We start from the raw sequence: 10342 nt of genomic DNA, 5'->3' as shown, positions 1-10342 counted from the left end.
ACTTCCTTAACCACTGTTGGATTTTTGTGTGAAATCATGGTATTTGCAAGGGTATGATGCAGTCTGCTGACCGGTTCTCTACAAGTGCCCCGAGCAATGGCCATGTGTCAATGAGAATAATTCCACCCACTGGGCCCAGAGTGTGCCAGCCGCATAGACTCGCCTTCTTTTCTGTCTGTTTGCTTGTGCTTTGTAGTTTACTTGGATACATGAAGACCCTTCGCCTGCACTGGGCTCAGTGGTCGGGCACTTGTCTAAACATGTTTAAAGCCCTGGGTTTGATGCTCAGCACCACAACAAATGAAAACATCTTACAGTCGGATGATGTTATCTCGTCCCTCTGTACATTTAAGGAATATTTGCTCGTTGCCAGCAGCCGCTCAGTCTGGGTATCCCTTCGCTGTAGGCAAGAACCAGACCTTATCTAGGAGACGGTAGCCTAATGATATTAACCAGGGCCAGAACTGCACATGACTAACAACAGATTTGGGTGTGTAATGTAAAGACCCTTCTTGTTATGTATTACTTCACCTAACCCACACAAAGCCGACATCGGCGTTTCTGTTATCTGCTTCCTAGATGAAGAAATCAAGGCTGAAGGGGCTGGCTGGATTCCTACACAAATAACACTCAGCAAAGTGGCAACTGTGTCCTGCTTCACACCCCTAAAGGCAGAGGGAAGGAAGGGAGACTGAAGCTCTCTGCTCATGCCACCTCCTGACAGGAACCTTGTTTTAAGTGGAGCATGGATATAAAGCTCCTAGGAAATATGTATGTTTCTCATTTAGATGGGATTCTAGTTGGATCTCTGTTGCTGTGATAAACACTACAACCAGAAGCAATTTAAGGGAGGGTTTCTTTCAGCTTACATTCCAGGTCCATTATTGAGGGAAATCAGGGCAGGATCTTCAAGCAGGTCCCATCAGAGGAACATTGCTCCGCCCCACCCTGTTCCGGAGCCTGCCTAGGACATCTCACGTAATGAATGGTGACAATCCCTCACAGAGGGGATCATAGGCCAATCAGCTGAGGCTCTTCCCAGATGACTCTAGGTTAAGTTGATGTCCACAACTAACCAGCACAGAGATCTAGGGTGGGGGTGCCCTTGTAATAATGGGAGGGTAAATTTACCTATTGCTACAGAATCAGACACCTAAAAATACTTTAGAGAATTGTTAAATTTTTAAAAATTCAGTGTATATTTTTCCATTCATTTTCAGAATTCTTTTTACAAAGACGTTATCATCACTGTGTGTAGAGTGCGGGAGAGGTAGGCAGGTAAAATTTCAGAAGCGCTTCTCTTACCGTTACCATGTTTAATACACGCGGACCCTCCTTCCTTCAAGACTCAGATATGTAGATCTGATACTCAGATACGTAATTATTTTACGAGATGTTATGTCACAGTTCTTTGGCTGTTCAAGCTCAATAACCCATCTTTATCTCGGAGGCATAGTTTTACAAACCATATATCTTCACACACTCTCCTCACTGCTGGGACCCGGGATGCCCAGGATGGGGTCGCGCGTGGCCACGGCGGTTGTGACGCAGAGACCCGGGGTCGCGAACCGCCACCCGCTCCCATCCCCATGGCGTCCACCTCCCGCGCCCCCGCGAAGCCCCAGCAGGTCCTAGTCCTCGACCCACCCACGGACCTCAAGTTCAAAGGCCCCTTCACCGGGTTGCTCACCGCGCATCTTAAACTGCGCAACCCGTCGGCGAGGAAGGTGTGTTTCAAGGTGAAGAGCACCAGCCCTCGGCGCTACTGCGTGCGGCCCAACAGCGGAGTCATCGACCCGGGTTGCACCGTGACGGTCGCTGCCACGATGCAACCCTCCTGCTGCGGCCCCAGCAAGGAGGTCAAGCACAAGTTCATGGTGCAGACAGTGTTTGCTCCTCCGGACATTTCGGATCTGGAAGCCGTGTGGAGGGAGGCACACCCTGGGGAACTAATGGATTCGAAACTGAGGTGTGTGTTTGAACCGCCGACAGAAAGTGACAAACTGGAAGATGGCTTGAGACTCAGAAGGGCAACGCATCCCGACAAGCCCAGACCCTCCTCCTCCACGTCCTTGAAGCAGGCTCGCACCACGCCTCTTCCTGTTGTTCTGCTGGTGATCGGAGCAGTTTTCTTTGGATTCTTTCTAGGGAAATTCGTCTTGTAGAGTGAGGCACGCACACTATCCCCCTCACCCTACACTCCCCCTCCCCCAACTAAGACCAGAAAAAAAATTTCTTTATCCATCATCTATTGGAAGTATGGCCCGCCCGCGGTGGCAGATTTTGTGTGCGAGTAGTCACATAGGCTTCTTCACCCCTAATGATCTCTTGTGATTGGAGGACGCAATAAACGAACAAACCAAATAAAGAACTGATGGGCTACTGGACAGATTGCCTATTATCGGATCATCAAAGCCAGTTGCCCATTCAGTGCGTGGTGAAATGCAACAAGAAATGTTTTGTTTTGTTTTGTTTTTTCGGTTTTAATAAGAGTTCCAGAATTGTTCTTGTAAATGTTTATTTTGCGAGTCCCTTTAGGTTTTACCTGCTGAGTTACCTCTTGATAAATGATTTACTGAGATTTGCTAACCTGCTCTAGTTCAGGCAGTGCCAAGAGGTGTTCTCTGGGGAAGTGATATCTCTTAACAGACCCTAATAAGGCAATTTTTTTCTCTTTCCCTTCTGAGGCAATTGTTGACTTGAGTTTTTCACCTTTACAAATCTGCCCCATGATATTTAACTTTTCTTTTTAAATATGTTAACAGATGGGGGGGGGTAGCTTGCCTACTACATCTGTTGAGTCACTGGGGTGGTTAAAAGAAAAGTGAGAATTTGAAATTTATACTGCATGGGCTACTGGACTCGAAGCCCTTCCACCTACTTCAGTATTTGTAATTAAAACTCAATTTATGAAGGGAAAGAATTGGTAGGAATTTTAGGCTATCATGGTAGTTTGAACAACTCTTAAGTGATTTGTTTACAGAAATAGAAAATAATCAAATTTGAGAAGGGTGCTGTGGTTGCTGTGAATTTGAGCGTGTGCCATGCAGCTGTCTTGGGCTTAAGTTACTACATTTTTTTCCTATTTTTTTACAAGGTCTTTGCCAGGAAGACTTATTCTCCTGGATTTTGAAGTATTTATTAACCCGCCTAATACTTCTTGTTACTTTATAACTTATTTTGTCCTAATCACATTTAAAATGGGGTGTTTTTTTCCCCCTGCCTAATTTCACATTCAAAATGAGTCTCCAATAAGGAAAGGGACTTTTCCTTTGCAAATCAAACTGCTAATCATGTAAATCCCTGTTTGGTATAAATTTGCACTCTGGGTTCTGATAGTTTTCTGCATTTGGCCTTGCATCTTCATTTATTTTATTCATACTAGGAACAATTTTGGAATCTGAGAAAATATGTCACATTTTAAACTGAGGCTAGCCCAATACAAGTGACTTTTTATCCTTGAGTTTAGATGTTGGTTTTGTAGAAGGTGTGCTGTGCCCGAGGGGAGACTGGCCCTTGAGTGTTGATGTGTGGTACAGTGGGCAGGCCAGGCCACCGAGCCCGTTTTGTGTGAGAGTGAAGATGCTTCCAAGTGTTTTGGTTTTCTTTTCATTTTAAAGGCGTTTGAGCTGCTCAGATCCTAAGTGTCGTTCTGGCACTCTGAGCCATCCTTTATAGAACCTCTCGATGGTGACTGAACACTCTCAGCTACTGCAGGTGCTGTCTGTCAGCTGATGTTTGTGCCGGCTCCGGCTGCTATTGCCCTCCTAATAACTGGAAAAGCATGACTAAAATACTCTAAAGTTTCCATCCCATAAGTACTGATTCTACAATTACACTTAAGGCTCCGTATATAATCAACATCCCTAGCAATAAGTATCAAATTTGGTATTTTGTGTCTTTTAAAAAATATTTTAAGCTGGGCGATGGTGGCGCACGCCTTTAATCCCAGCACTTGGGAGGCAGAGGCAGGAGGATTTCTGAGTTCAAGGCCAGCCTGGTCTACAAAGTGAGTTCCAGGACAGCCAGGGCTACACAGAGAAACCCTGTCTCGAAAAAAACAATATATATGTATATTGTTTGTATATATATATCTTATTTATCCTCTCTATTTTATTCCTGGGGGGTTGGTTCTGAATCTCTATGAGAGTAGAAAGAACTTTTCTGTGTTTTACCTATAGGGAAAAACAGAACTGAAAATAGAACTCTGGTTTTTTGTCTGCTCTAGCAACTTTGTAGAAAAAAAAATTTACTAATTTGATAAATGGCTAAAATAATGAACAATGCTATTTACTAAACATACGTGAGATATGTTCCTCCTACTTGGCATGGTACTGCTTGCCTGAAATCCCAGCTCTTAGAAGATGGAGACTGGGGGTCAGGAGGTCAAGATCATTTCCAGCTACATAGTTTAAGGTCAGTGTGTATTATGGGGGAGAGAGAGAGAGAGAGAGAGAGAGAGAGAGAGAGAGAGAGAGAGAACACACCAGGTTAATGTGTATATGTTTAGGCTAGATATGTTTCTCATATTGATTATTATCAAGTGCTGTCAAAATTCATTGTGTTTTTTGGGTAGACATTTATAAAGTACACTATGAACAAATAAACTGCAGCTTCTGACTACCCTACATGTAACCAATGGTATCAGTTTCTAGTTCCCAGAACAGTGACATATTTTTTATTTTTTTTTATTTTTAACCAAACTGGGGAAGCCCAACATAGGGAGGGGTATCTAAGAGTTTAGAGGTGGGGGTATTTTTGTTTCCGGTAATGAATGATCTTGCTCTTCCCTCCCAATGCCTTGATTATCAGAAGGACTGGGCTACTTTGGGAGACAACTACAGTGACCGTAGCTGAGGCTTTATAACTCATCGTTCTTCTGGCTTAGCAGTCATAGCTTGGTTCCTCATCTTCATTATAATAGGGTTGCCACAATTCTAGCTTACCCCAAAGAGCTCGAGTTGCAGATTTCCTCTGAGACATCGACAGTGCTTTCCTGTACTGATCATCTCCTTGGTTTTCCTTTTGGTCCATCTGCTGAGATCACAGCAAGGATACAAGTTTAGAGTTGGGGATCGTGTTTTAAGACTGGCACTGATAAGCAAAGGAACACAGGCATAAAAGATGTTGAAATGTCTGGAAATGATTTACTTAAAATACAAGGAAGAAGAAAGGTTTAACGTGGACAGCGGGAGCCAGGTTGATGTCTTTAAATGATTAAACCTCTGTCATGTGTGCAGGTAAGAGCTCTTGTTCAAGTTATTCTTGTGTCTAGACTGAGGTCAGGAGGAAGAGGTCACATAATGGCAAATTCCAAGACAACAAAATCAAGTGACGGAAAGTGACTTCCCTGGCAACAGAGTCCTTGATCCCTCACCTGCCTGACCTGGGGAAGCATTCTTATTCGAGAGCACAGTAGGAGAAATATCTGAATTAAGGAGAACTTTAGCCCATAGACTAGCCTCTTGAAGATTAAGAAATAGAAATGTTCACAGAAGTTAATATTGGGGCTTAGGAAAGTCAGGTTCTGTTAGCAGTTTGATTTAGCTGGCTCACAGTACTAGCTCACCAAGTGGTTGCTAGAGCCCACATTCCTAACCCAAGTTCAGTCATTCAGGGCTCACCCCAGGCTGTCCCCTCTAATGGCTGGCACTCAGCTCAGCTTGTTTGACGCTGCACCTCCCTCGAGGGCATCAGTTGAGTTAATGGGGAAAGGAAGAAAACTCTCCTGGGCTTTGAATGATCTGCTCCCTGGAAGCTATTTACAGGAAACGAATGCCATTTAGACTTGTCTTTTCCACCAATCAGATGGATCCTTTCCTTTGTAGAAAGAGGCACATCTGTCGCAGACTGTGTCAGTGGAATACTCAGCTGTCTCTACTGTGGTATGCATCTAGCTCTGGTTCCACATCCGCTGCTTTCTCCCTCTCAGCATCCAGACACAGCTACACACAGGGATGAAGTGGAGCCCGGGACAGAGGACTGGGGGGAAGTCCTTTTTCTTTCTTTCTTTCTTTCTTTCTTTCTTTCTTTCTTTCTGTCTGTCTGTCTGTCTGTCTGTCTTTCTTTCCCTCTCTCTCTCTCTCTCTCTCTCTCTCTCTCTCTCTCTCTTTTGAGACAGGGTTTCTCTGTGTAGCCCTGGCTGTCCTGGAACTCACTTTGTAGACCAAGCTGGCCTCAAACTCAGAAATCCGTCTGCCTCTGCCTCCCAAGTGCTGGGATTAAAAGCGTGCACCACCACCGCCCGGCTGGAAGTCCTTTTACTGAGGATCTTAAAGTTACAGCTCTTTTAGATCAAGGTCTTCTCTGACGATCTTCAGTGAAACAGCTCTCCGAGACATGATCTTAGTTTGTGTTTATTCCTTTCTTCGGGGCGAGCTTGTACACATACACTTTATTCAGGGTGAACCAAGGGTTATATAGATTTGGGGAAGGGTTAAGACTCTCCAGGATGGGCAAAGGTCATTGGCTGAAGGGTAAGGTACTAGGATGCCTCAACAGCGTGGGAAGGCACTCCAGGAATCTCAGGTGCTTGCTGATTGCATTCTTATCGATCTTATCGGGAGAAAGGAAGCTGAACCTGTAATCTAACCAAGGCTAGGTGCCACATTCCGCAGGTTGAGAGTATAGGGGATTTGAGCTTCGCTGACAAGGTCAGAAAAGGAGACGCTCTGCAGGTAAAGGAGTCTGCCATTTTGACTCCGTCCTCTCACTTTGCATCCTGCTGCTCCAGGAATGTGAAGATGCACCTGGACATCGTGGGCACCGGGAATGTAAGATGTATCAGCAGTGACAGCCTTCTTTGTTTGGCACTTCTATTAAAAAGTGCTTCGTTGGTGCAAACCTGTAATCCCAGCACTCAGCGGGCTAAGGCAGGATGATGCTGTGAATTCAAGGCCATAGTAAGTACCAAGCCAGCCATAGGTACAAGGTCTGATCTTCACTTCCCCACTGTCTTAGTCAGGGTTTCTATTCCTGCACAAACATCATGACCAAGAAGCAAGTTGGGGAGGAAAGGGTTTATTCGGCTTACACTTTCATACTGCTGTTCATCACCAAAGGAAGTCAGGACTGGAACTCAAGCAGATCAGAAAGCAGGAGCTGATGCAGAGGCCATGGAGGGATGTTCTTTACTGGCTTGCCTCCCCTGTCTTGCTCAGCCTGCTCTCTTATAGAACCCAAGACTACCAGCCCAGGGATGGTCCCACCCACAAGGGGCCTTTCCCCCTTGATCACTAATTGAGAAAATGCCTTACAGCTGGATCTCATGGAGGCATTTCCTCAACTGAAGCTCCTTTATCAGTGATAACTCCAGCTGTGTCAAGTTGACACAAAAATAGCCAGTACACCCACAATACTGTAACAGTCAAGGTACTAGGCTAGACATTCCAGGGAAGGAGGAAAGATGCACACGTGTGCCCAGTGTCCTCTTGGTATTTCAAATCTATTGGGGAAACTGGAAAGAGTTCAGGTGCACCCAGTGGGCTGTGTGGAGTTAGATCCCAGGCTAATGCAGGCCAGCAGTCCATGTGTTCATCATTTGCTCTACAGATGTTGATTGTGTGTCTCCCCGTGTCAGGAACTGGGAGTCTGACCAAAAAAAAAAAAAAAAAAGGGTTCTAGAGAGATACAACAGCTAAACATATATTCATATGAAAATAACAATTTTTCTTTAATTGAAAATAGATTTATTTTTTCATACTATATGTTCTGTTGACAGTTTCTCTTCCCCAACTCCTCCCATCTCCCCACTCACCCAAGTCCATATTCTTTCCTCCTTTCTCTCATTAGAAAACAAATAGACATCTGAAAATAAATACATAAAATATATAAAATGATAAAAACTAAACAAAACAGGATAGAATAAAACAAAGACACTGGGGGAAAAGAGCCATACAGAAAGCATAAGAAGCACATGCAGATGTAGAGACACACACACCAAATTCCCACTAAAACACAAAATCAGAAACCATAATAGATAAACAAAAGACTCATAAGGTTAAAAAACAATTCCCTAAAATGTCATTGAGTTCATTTTGTGTTGACCACCTACTGCTGGGCATGGTCTTGTCCTCAAGACTCCATTGGAGATAGCAGCTGGGTTAGGGATGGGGGCTTGGGTACTCTTCCCTTCTCAGCTCTGGTACCCTGGTCTGGTTTAGACCTGTTCAGGTCTAATGCACACTGCCTCAGTCTCTGAGTTCATATGTGAGGCAATCCTGTTGTGACTAGAAGACCTTGTTTTCTTTCTTAATTTTTTTTTTTTTTTTTAAGATTCAGAGTCCCAGAAGGTTCAATAGCATGAGGAGCTAATTTAAACGGTGTGTGTGTGTGTGTGTGTGTGTGATGACAGAGTACTCTAAGACATTAGTGTTAGCAGGAGATGACATGTAGGAGAACAATGTGGGTTCCCCAGGCAACAACAACAGGATGAACCACAAGTCTTGAGGAATTTTCTTTGCATTTCAAGAAACTAAAAGGTTGGCTGTCTTAGTTTGGCTTTTGTTGCTGTGAAAAGACACCATGACCAAGGACACTCTTATAAAGGCAAACATTTCATTGAGGCTGGCTTACCAGTTTCGGAGGTTCAGTCTGTTATCATTATGGCAGGAAGCATGGCATCCTGCAGGCAGTCTTGGGGCTGGAGGAACAGCGAGTTCTACATCTTGATCTGAAGGCAGCCAGGAAGAGACTGTCTTCTGCACTGGGTGGGTGGAGTCTGAGCACTGGAGGCCTCAAAGCCCACCTATACAGTGACATACTTTCTCCAACAAGGCCACACCTCCTCCAATAAGGTCACACCTAGTAGTGCAACTCCTATGGCAAAGCATTCAAATACATGAATCTATTGGGGCCAAACCAATTCAAACCACCACACAGGCTTTGTCCTGAGCTCGCTCAAAAGGAGAGAGGTGATGGATTAATTTCTTTTGCTAGGCGATGATCAAAACCATGACAGAAACTAGGAAAAAGAAGGAATGTTTATTTTGGCTTATGGTTCCAGAGAGATTTCAATGAATCATAGCAAAGACGGGAACTGCTCTATGTGGCAGCAGGAGTGTGTGGCAGAGGCACACTGAGTTCTAGGCCAGGCATTGAATTACATTAGCCTAAATCACAGTGGCAGCCATAGGCTTTGGTGTGGTAATGATACAGAGGCCATTTTTGTTTGTTTGTTTGAGACAGGGTTTCTCTGTATAGCCCTAGCTGTCCTGGAACTCACTCTGTAGACCAGTCTGGCCTCCCAAGTGCTAGGATTAAAGGCGTGCACCACCACTGCCCGGCCTACATTTTTTTTTTAAGATTTATTTATTTATTATATGTAAGTACACTGTAGTTGTCTTCAGACACCCCAGAAGAGGACATCAGATCTCATTACGGATGGTTGTGGGCCACCAGGTAGTTGCTGGGATTTGAACTCAGGACCTTTGGAAGAGCAGTCCGTGCTCTTAACCACTGAGCCATTTCTCCAGTTCCACAGAGGCCAATTTTAATGTCTATGTTGGGATTAAAGAACAAAATGACATTTTAATCAGTATGAAATTTGTCCAGCTAACCTACATTTTTGGTTCTTTCCACTTGAGTGTTGAGGACTCTGTAATTTGCTTTCCAGGAACTTTCTCTCGCGATCACTCAAGCCTTGGCATCGGCCCACTCAAGTGTCACTGGCCTGCTCCTTACACCACAGCTGCTGGTTTTCCAAGATCCACCATGCTGAGCCTTGCTGGCTTCTGTCCTCTTAGGTACCTCCTTTCCTCATCTACTTCCTCTGCTGACCCCAGTGAGGTAGTCTGAAAGGGGGAAGTCACTGGGTACTTAGTCAGGGGTAAAGACTATGGGATGAGGCAGCTCAAGTAGGAGGACAGGGGCCCAAACAAACTCTACTAACTTCTTTTAATTTTGCCACAGCCTTGTCTCCTTTTAGTCATCTCTGGTTGGAAAAGAAGAAGCTGTAGGGAGATGTCCTTTCACTTCCCCAGTCTCAGGTCCCATTAGTAGGAACGATGAGTACAAGTAGAAATAACCCCGCCAAGTCTGGCTTTCAAAATGGTGGCCCAGATAGCAGGAGAAACCACTGAACACTTCACTGATGCCTAACACTCTCTGAAGGCAGTCATGATGTACCAAAGGGATGCACTGTACACTCAGCATCCTTGAAGATAGCCACCCAAAGCCTTCCTGGACCTCATATATCTGTTGGATTCCTGGTCTTAAGCATTGCATTCTTGAGAGAGAACAGGTAAGTTTCTGGTAAGGACAGCACCGAGAGAGAGAGAGAGAGAGAGAGAGAGAGAGAGAGAGAGAGAGAGAGAGAGAGAAAGAAATGAATGACCCATCAACT

General features: G+C 44.7%; 1 pseudogene; it reads left to right on the top strand.

Annotated features, from left to right (window-relative positions):
- The first annotated feature begins 1563 nt into the window (after positions 1 to 1563).
- Positions 1564 to 2462, top strand: LOC110284966 (vesicle-associated membrane protein-associated protein A pseudogene; annotated as a pseudogene).
- Positions 2463 to 10342: the final 7880 nt, after the last annotated feature.

The sequence above is a fragment of the Mus caroli genome, unplaced genomic scaffold (assembly GCF_978045245.1).
Source record: "Mus caroli unplaced genomic scaffold, Mus_caroli_1 scaffold_19, whole genome shotgun sequence".
In the NCBI taxonomy this organism is placed as follows: domain Eukaryota; kingdom Metazoa; phylum Chordata; class Mammalia; order Rodentia; family Muridae; genus Mus; species Mus caroli.
The sequence above is the reverse complement of the archived record's forward strand: the minus strand, read 5'-3'. Positions and strand labels throughout refer to the sequence as shown.